This window comes from Mus caroli, chromosome 2, assembly GCF_900094665.2.
Source record: "Mus caroli chromosome 2, CAROLI_EIJ_v1.1, whole genome shotgun sequence".
In the NCBI taxonomy this organism is placed as follows: domain Eukaryota; kingdom Metazoa; phylum Chordata; class Mammalia; order Rodentia; family Muridae; genus Mus; species Mus caroli.
Genome location: NC_034571.1, coordinates 110,649,928 through 110,659,038, shown reverse-complemented (window position 1 = coordinate 110,659,038; position 9,111 = coordinate 110,649,928). Strand labels below are relative to the sequence as shown.

The following is a 9,111-nucleotide window of genomic DNA, read 5'->3' as shown; positions in this document are numbered from 1 at the left end:
CTGCATATGTATCAGAAGATGGCCTAGTAGGCCATCATTGGGAAGAGAGGCCCTTGGTATTGCAAATTTTATATGCCCCAGTACAGGGGAACACCAGGGCCAAGAAGTGGGAGTGGGTGGGTAGGGGAGCAGGGCGGGGGAGGGTATAGGGGACTTTCGTGATAACATTCAAAATGTAAATAAAGAAAATATCTAATAAAAATAAATGATTATAAATTTATATATAATTTATATTCATATATAATTTATATTATATAATTGTAATATTAAACATTATGCATTATATACTATACATTGTAGATTATGCATTATATATTTTATATATATCATATGTTTTATCATATATTGTTATATTCTACATCCTATATCATATATTATAAATCATACATTATTTATAGAGTATATATTATATATTACAAAATTATCTATTTATTAATTTAAAATAGTTAATGTGATATGTAATATATAATATGATATATAATATAATACATAAAATATATGATATATAATATAGACTATTTTATATAACATAACATGTAATAACACATAATATATAATAAATATATAACATTTATAATGTACTATGTAATAGTTATAATGAAGTATGGAAAAGGTTGTGGTTTTGAGAAAGAATGAAGGAGACACAGGAGTTTCAGAGGGGGAGACAGTATGGAAATATATGAAATGCTCAGAAAAATGAAACAAATGCCCCTCTCCCAAACTGAACTTACTCAGGGCAGACAAGATGTCTCAGTGTGTCTTTCCATACTGAAAGACATGCTGCTAAGTTTGATGGCCTGAGTTTGATCCCTGAGACCCATATAATGGGAAGAGAGAACAGGTGACTATAAACTGTCCTCTGATGTACACACATGCAGTGTGACATGTGCGTGCCAGATCCTCTTAAGGAAATAAATATAAATAGATGAATAAATAAAGCAATAAAGAGATGCAAGAAGTTTAATGAGATAGTGATTTTGATTGGTTAGTGTCTAGTGTGTTCAGAACTCTCTGGGCTTTATACCCAGTACAGCATAAACAGTTCCTATAATAGGTTCATTTCAGTGTCAACCTCAACATTATAGTGAGCTCCAGGTCTGCCAGGACTACATGATACCTCTTATCACAAAAAACAGGTGACTCAAATATTGAATCGAATCTTAACTTTGGCTACCAAAACCCCCTATCAAACTACAAATAATTCTTTCGTCAACTGTGTGCTGGGGTGCTCCCCCTCTGTACTGTCCCCTGGCTCTGCCTGTTGCTAACCTGTCGCTGTTGAGGAAGGAGCTGCACTGTGTTGTAAGAAGGACTTGCACATTTCATTAGGGAAGTCATGAAAGGTAACTTGAACACTTAAATCATGCGTAAAGATCTGTGCTTCATAAGCATGTGGAATGCTTCATGAATAAGTCCATTTATACTTAGTGAATAATTGATGTTGAAAAACAAAATAAAATTATGAATAAATCAAGGAAATGTAAAGGGCTTGTCCCATCTCACCCCTAATTTCCAAAGAAGCTTGGTCAAGGTATTGTCAAATGCTATGACCTGGTGCTAGAAAGATGGAGATGTTTTTCCAGCATGTGTGATTGGCACAGATATTTCATACCTTCCTCGGGCAAAAGGCTCTTTAGATTTTTTTGCTGCAGAAGGAACACTGTATCTCAATTCAGTATCAACCCTGTTGGGGCAGGGCCAGGCAGGAGACAGAACCACACTAGTCATTTGTAGAAAGATATGTATTATGAAGAACTGTCAACTAGGTGACAAGTTAAGTTCAAAAAGGGAAATAACCAGTCCCTGTGGTTTATTTGGAGGGGAGAAAGCAGCCACCATGCAAGCCTTAAGATGAGTGAGGAAGGACCCCAGACACTGTGAGTAGAAGACACTGCAAACGTATAAGAGCATTTGTTAAAAGGTTAATAACTCTGCTATTTGGGTTTAGGAGTTGTGTATGGAGGCAGCTATGCAATGTGAAAATCTAGAAAAGCGTTTGCATCTGAAAAGGAATCAAGTTTATTTTTCTTTCAGAGGTGTGCGCGCGCATGTGTGTGCTGGCACGTGGATGTGTGCATGTGTGTGTGTGTGTGTGTGTGTGTGCTTCTGTATGTGTGTTTATGTGCATGTGTTTCTGTATATGTGGGGTTTTGTGTGTGTGTGTGTGTGTGTGTGTGTGTGTGTGCATTCATGTGGCTACGAACAGCTGTAGGAACCTGTTATCGCATCAGACCATCAGCCCACCCCAACAGTCACTGACTGAAGAGTATATGAAGTCGAGGCTTTGTTCTCTGGAAGATGAATGATGAAAATAGCTCTATGTAGCTTTCTGTCTCTAGGGAGGGAAGAATGTTCTAGTTACTATTCTTCAAAGCAGATTGTGGTGAGAGTTAAGTGGACTCAGTAGACACACACACAAGAAGGAAAGTGATAGATAATATTGAGAATGTACACCCATCTAGAGCTTCACCGCTCTTCTTGATTTCCAAAGAGTTCATCTCATTGATTTCTCCGAATCACTTTGTGAACTGCAAGTCCCACTAATGTTGCACATGACAAAATGAGGCTTTTCTGAGTTTCCCAAATCCTATCCATAACACGTAGCTGGGCAGGCATTGATCCCAATTCCCTTCTTCACCCACTGTTCTAATTTGTTTTCTATTGGGATAAGCATCATGACCAAAAGCATCTTGGATAGGAAAGGAAGTCTTAAACTTTCATGTCCCAAATCCCTCACTCAGGAAAGTAAGGACAGGAACTCGAGGCAGAAACCTGGAAGCAGGGCTGCTGCCGAGGCCATGGAGGAACTCCACTCACAGACTTGCTCTCCACGACTCTTGCAGGTCACTCTGTACAACCCAGTATCACGCAGAAATGGCACCTTCCACAGTGTGCTGACCACCCACCCCAACACCAGTCCTTAAGCAAGACGACTAGGTGAGCTGATAGAGGCATTTTCTTAGTTGAGGCTCTCTCTTCCCAGATGACACCAGCTTGTCTCAGACTGACAAAAACTAACCAGCACACTCATTAATTTCAGAGGAATGTTAAGCTGTTCATGTCAAGTCACACACCATTTTCACATTGAAAGACACAACCTACTTTCTTATTTTGAAGTCCCCCAGCTTCAAAAAATAAATGAGGCCGAGGGAATCTGTCAACTAATAAAGAATCTGCATGGGAAAGCAAGGATGTCTGCATCCAGCACAGATAACCAGACGCACAGTGGCTGAAAAATACAACTCAACCTAGGTGAGTGAATGGAGCCCAAGGCTGGGGTGGGGGCCTGCCTGGGGGTCTCCTGCTAGCAGCAGGGTTTTGGCTTCAGTCCTAGAAATACTGACACAGGTTTTGGAAGCTCAGCCAAGAAGCAGGGAGAGGTTGTTTGAGACGAAGTGATTCTGATCTATCTGAAAGGTTCTGCTCTTCTTCAGCAGATAGCCTATCTCGCAGGGTCTGCCAGGACGGATGAGTCACCTGCCGGGGACACTGCCCCTACATAGGTTTCCTTTTATGTAGCTACACAGAATAAAGGCATTTTAGTCTCTTAGGAATTTGTGCCTCTTGTCATCTGCATTCTTCACATTTAGCTCATAACATAGGCCTATACAAGACTCTTGGCTCTGCCACATTCTAAAGTTCTGACCACTAGCAACTACCTTCTGCACTTCTTTCTCTTGAATAGATGTTTTATTCTAGGACAATCACAAGGACTCTCATTCAGTCTGGAGTGTTACCTGGGTGCAGCCAGAAGGTGTATTCCTCATCTTCCAGCTGCCACAACAGGTCAACTCCTACATGCATTTTTAGATATGAAGGACCGAAATTCCTTTGAAGCCACACACCAAAATAAACTTTATACCCATCAGGGAGTTTCTGTCAATAACTCCAACAGAGTGATACAGAAGTAACTGTTATCAATACATAACTTTAATTGAACATGATAAAATATAGTTTATTAAAAGCAGTAGTGAAATATATAAGGATATATTAAACACCACAAAATACATTTTATATTTTGATTGAGCACATTAAAAGACTATATTTTAATTGTGCATGTTAAAAGACATGGCCAATATCATAAACTCATGTTACATAACAAGGTTTAGAACACTCTAATAGATACTGTTAGGGCTGTTAGATGAACCCGAGAGTGAAGTTACTAATAAGATATCTAAGTAGAGAGACAAAGCTACAAACAACCTATTAAAGGGGGAAAATGACAACTGGTTTAATGTATCTACTGAGCTTGTCTTACAGTCTCTCAATCTCCTTAAGCTGTGATTCCTGTGCCCTTCACAGGTAGCAACACCAACATGTGTCCATCTTCCTTCTCGAATCACAAAAGGCTTGTGGGTACATGAGATATTGTTTAACTAACATCAAATGTCACTCTGGGCGTGAGAGAACTCCAGGTTCTCATAGGCTGCCTTAACATCTTCCTGAAAAATAATTCTTATTACCTCATTGAATGATATCTCTTTTCTCTGTAAAGTCCTTTGTCCTCAAAGTAATATGTATTCGAGCTCCTATTGATTGCAGTCTAAACAAATGGACTTTTATTTTTAATTATGGTTTCACTTGAAATATAAGTGAGGCTCAACCCACGACAGTCCTGCTAAATAGCCACATAAGGCTGGATTTCTTCATTTTCCTCTTCTCTCATGCTGTGTTCTGTTTTAGTGCCTTGCTAATGTGATTATGACACCATGAGAGATTAGTGGCAACACAGGTGCTTTTTTGGTATGATACCAGGTGATTGATAGTCAAATATTGCTAAATATCCCTAGGAAAACATTACCTCATATGAGGAAGAAAAGCTATATCCATTGTCATACTTAACTCATGAATTCCCCAAGAATTCTAATGGATTTCTTTTCACTGTGCATATGAAATAAAACATGTATATTAATATTGGTTATTATGTTAGCTTGCCACCTTCTTGATATAGATATACCCAAAACTTAAAAGTTAGTACCATCTGGATTCAAATATCAAGGCCAATAGAGCTATTGTCCTAGTGTAGTAGAAATAGGTACATGGAGTTACTCCTCTTAATACAGGTATCATGGGACACTTTGCATGACATTCTCAAAGAATTACTAAAAACATTACTTAAAAATACACATTTCTTTTCTACCTAGTCTCTCAGTGAATTTTTGCTCTAGTAAATATTTACCTACATTAAAAAAGATGTATTTATTTATTTATTTATTTATTTATTTATTTATTTATTATATGTAAGTACACTGTAGCTGTCTTCAGACACTCCAGAAGAGTGAGTCAGATCTCATTACAGATGGTTGTGAGCTACCATGTGGTTGCTGGGATTTGAACTCAGGACCTTCAAAAGAGCAGTCAATGATCTTAACCACTGAGCCATCTCACCGGCCCATTTACACATTTATTTTCATGTTAGCCTATGGAGTTCTTCATGACTGAGCTGAGTTTTAATCATATCATTAATGCTGACAACTTGCACAGTTCGTGTCAGGCAGGAACTTAGTACATGTCTATTGTGTAAATGAGTGCCTTAGGGAAGAAATTAGTAAATAATGACCGAGAGAAAGGAGAAGATACGAGAGACCAGGGTTGGACCATCCCAAGATTCTAAGTCATCTCTGTTTTCTTAACATACCTGCAATTTCCAAACTTAATCTTGTTTTCTTTCATCGAGCAGATATGTGAGAGACATTTAATACTCCTTGGAGATTTATGTTTCCTTTTCTCCTTTTTGTTACACAAAGTTACATGCCTGGTTTTAGCAGGAGTCAATATGGAATGGGCCACAGTATGCTTGCATAGCTTTGACAGTGTGTGGAGAGAGCAGCCCTGCCCCCTTGGCCTGTGGCGAGAATGAGAATGACCTACCTGATTGGCCTCTGGATTGCCACCCCATTGCTACTCACCTTTTTTATATATGTGAAATGGGATGTTTTCAGACTTCATTCATTCAGTGCTGTTTGCCTTGGTTCGGTGTGACAAAGTTTCTATTGGTAAAATTCCCATGTTTATTCCTGGCCTCTGCTGAGGTGGGTGATTATGTTGATAGCTCATGTCTGGACCAATTGTCTTATCAAGCGGTGAGTCATATTTCCTGAGTGTTGGACTCTGTTCCAAACATCCTTTCTCACTTCTTACAGTATGGACATGCTGAAAACAGCTCAAGTTTGCGCAGTTCTGGTTCTGTTTGGCTTAATGACCCCTTCATGTCCTAGAAGCAGCCAGGGGGAGTCAAGCCCCTCAATACTTTCCTCTGGAAACCGACCCGACTAAGTATCTCGTTAATCACTCTCAAATTATTTTCCAGAAAATATGAGGGTACAAACATAATTTGGTCATGTTCTATGCTGCTTAGTAACAAGGTCCCTTTTTCTGTTTCCCAATAGCATGCTTCTCGTTTCCATCAGAGACCTCATTAGAATTGGGCTTAATGTCTGTGTCCTACCTGTAACCTCTACGTTTTATTTATGTATTCTCCAAGATAATGATAGCATTCTCTACAGCTTTCCTCTTTTCTTCTGAGACCTCACTATGACCTGTTCAACAGCCTCTTCTCCAGTACACGTGTAAAAGCTTGTCCAGTGTTTACTCAGGTACCCATTACATGGCTTTACACACATTTTCCAGATATTTGTTAGAGTACTATCCCACTTCCTATGGTCATGTTCTGTATCAGAGTTCTCCAGAGAAACAGAACACAGAATGTGTGCCCACAGTTCCTTACGGTAACTCCGCTAGATGGAATTGGCTCAGGTGACTACGGAAGCTAAGAACTCTCATGATCTGCTCTCTACATGCTGGGTGCCCAAGAAAACCTGGTGTGTGCTTTCATTCCCAGTGAAAACAAAGATCCAGCTGCCCAATGGTGTCTCAGTCAGGGAGCAGAGGAAGGTGCTTAACCAGCTCCAACATTAAGAGATAGAGAGTAACTTCTCTCTTTCTTCACCCTTTTATTTCATAATTTCTCTCAATGGACTAGAGTATACTTATCCACCAATTCAGATGCTAATCTGAACCAGAAATACTAAACACACACACACACAGACAGACAGACAGACAGACAGACAGACAGACAGACAGAGAGACAGAGACAGAGACACAGAGACAGAGAGACAGAGATGAGAGAGACAGAGAGACAGAGACAGAGACAGAGAGAGACAGGGACAGAGAGCCATATATACCCAATATATAGAAGTAATCACCACAGACGAATACATTCCACACACTAAGGGACTGATAGGTAATATCATTGCCTGAGACATTAAGCCTGTTTTCACTGAGCCATGCATTGTGACTCTAATGTTTGTTCCATATCCAATTGTTCAGGGAGGTGTAACCTTTCAAAAGCTAGCAGCTCAAGCCCTAGAGCATTGGGCGTGGCATTTGGAAATATGTTCTTGTACTTAGTCCTCTTATTTAAGTAATTACCATGCATGCAAATTGTACTATTTCTTGGTAAGATTCTAAGGAAGATATATAAACAAACAAAACGAAGCAAGGCAAAACCTTCCCTAGGGGCTAAATGCAGACAGCATGTTAAAACTTGCATCTTAATTGCTTATGGCTTGCAAAGAGTTGGAAAAGATAACTTCACTTACAGTTTGTTCACCCTGCAAAAATAAGAGTTTGGCACATGCAGCCACATGCTGACCCATGCCAATTCCTGCCAGCCACACCATTCACTTCTTCATCAACTGTTGTGTGAGCACCAGGTCAAGTCTACTCAAATGGCCACACAAATGTACTGATTGGAGATTTTGTTCATCTTTAGAGCTTCTTTCAACTTTTAGGTCAGTTTTCAAATGAAGCTGAACAATTTATATATTGTGAGGGTTACAGGCAACAGGTAACTTTGAGAAGATTTAACATAATCATATATATGTTTATTGTCTCCATTTATGGTGTGCTTTGAAGGCACTTAGAATCTTAGTTTTCTTATTAGAGACCTGGTTTACTTAGGTGATTAGATCTAAGCTGTGGTTGTTGTCTTGCATTAAACATTGGGTCTCCCTTTAACACCCTGGCTGTGTAAAGCATGGCGCTTTGTGTACATACTCCATTCTGGAAGAATGAATTTGTTACAGCTTGCTGTATTCTCATCTTTCGGCAACCGCAGGCCCAAATACATCATCACTGATTTTTGACAGAGGCTTCATGCTTCTTGCCTATAGTTACTTCTGTTCTCAAATAATATTTAAGGGGGAGGTGGGGGGAGCTTGTCAATTTTTTCCATTTTTCCTTGAGTCTAGCACACTGGATTCAGTACTCCTGACTGAAATAGCATATGATCCAAAAGGGCTCATTTGCCCGGGACCTAAGGCTGTGTCAGGAGCTGACCCCTATTTCACAGCTCTCCATGAAGGAGCTTAGGGAATACACAAAAACAAGGAAGAGCTCCATTTATTGCTTCTTGAGTAATATGATGCCTTGGGGTGAAGTGAGACAAAGCCAGACAACCTTTCTGTAAGTTCTTTGGGGATGGGAGCTGGCAGACTGTAACCTGGCAGCTCTCCATCATGGAATATCCATCCGGCTTGTTTATCTCTGGAAAAACACCACTCTGTTTCCACAGCCTGCTGCTTGTCAAGGAGTGGTGCAAGAGATGGTCTCTGAGTTCAAGGAGAGGGTAAGCTAATCACATGCTGTGGAGATATTCTAGGCAGCACTGGATCCTCCTCTGTTCACAGATGGCAAGTGACATGAGACTGAATGGTCTGAACACAGGTGACTGATTGAATGTGGTTGACCTTAGATTCTGATAACTACCACTCAAATATATTCTATAGGCAGAGCCTAGCTTCCAGAATTTATGGACGGCATTAATGAGTTGGAAGCTGTGGTGGTTTGAATGCATGTGGCCCACATAGGCTCATGTCTTTGAATGCTTGGTCCATTAGGGAAGCCCAAGTGGAGTGGTTCTTAGGAGGTATGACATTGTTGGTATAGATATGTATGACATTGTTGAAGAAAGTGTGTCACTGTGGGGGCGGGGGGCAGGGGGCGGGTTTGAGGTCTCCACTGCTTAAGCTATGCCTAGTTTGGCACACAGTCTCCTACAATGTGCAGACCAAGATGGAGAACTCTCATTTCCTTCTCAAACACCATATA

At 40.1% G+C, this 9,111-nt stretch overlaps 1 long non-coding RNA gene across 1 annotated transcript in view; it reads right to left on the bottom strand.

Moving 5' to 3' along the window:
* LOC110305719 overlaps nt 1–6,684 on the bottom strand; it is a 71,303-nt gene extending 64,619 nt beyond the window's left edge. Inside the window, exons 1-2 of the long non-coding RNA XR_002379184.1 lie at nt 5,910–6,684; nt 3,738–3,876 (exon numbers count right to left, since the gene is read on the bottom strand). This is a non-coding gene — a long non-coding RNA (uncharacterized LOC110305719). The remainder of the gene's footprint in view (nt 1–3,737; nt 3,877–5,909) is intronic.
* Nucleotides 6,685–9,111: the final 2,427 nt, after the last annotated feature.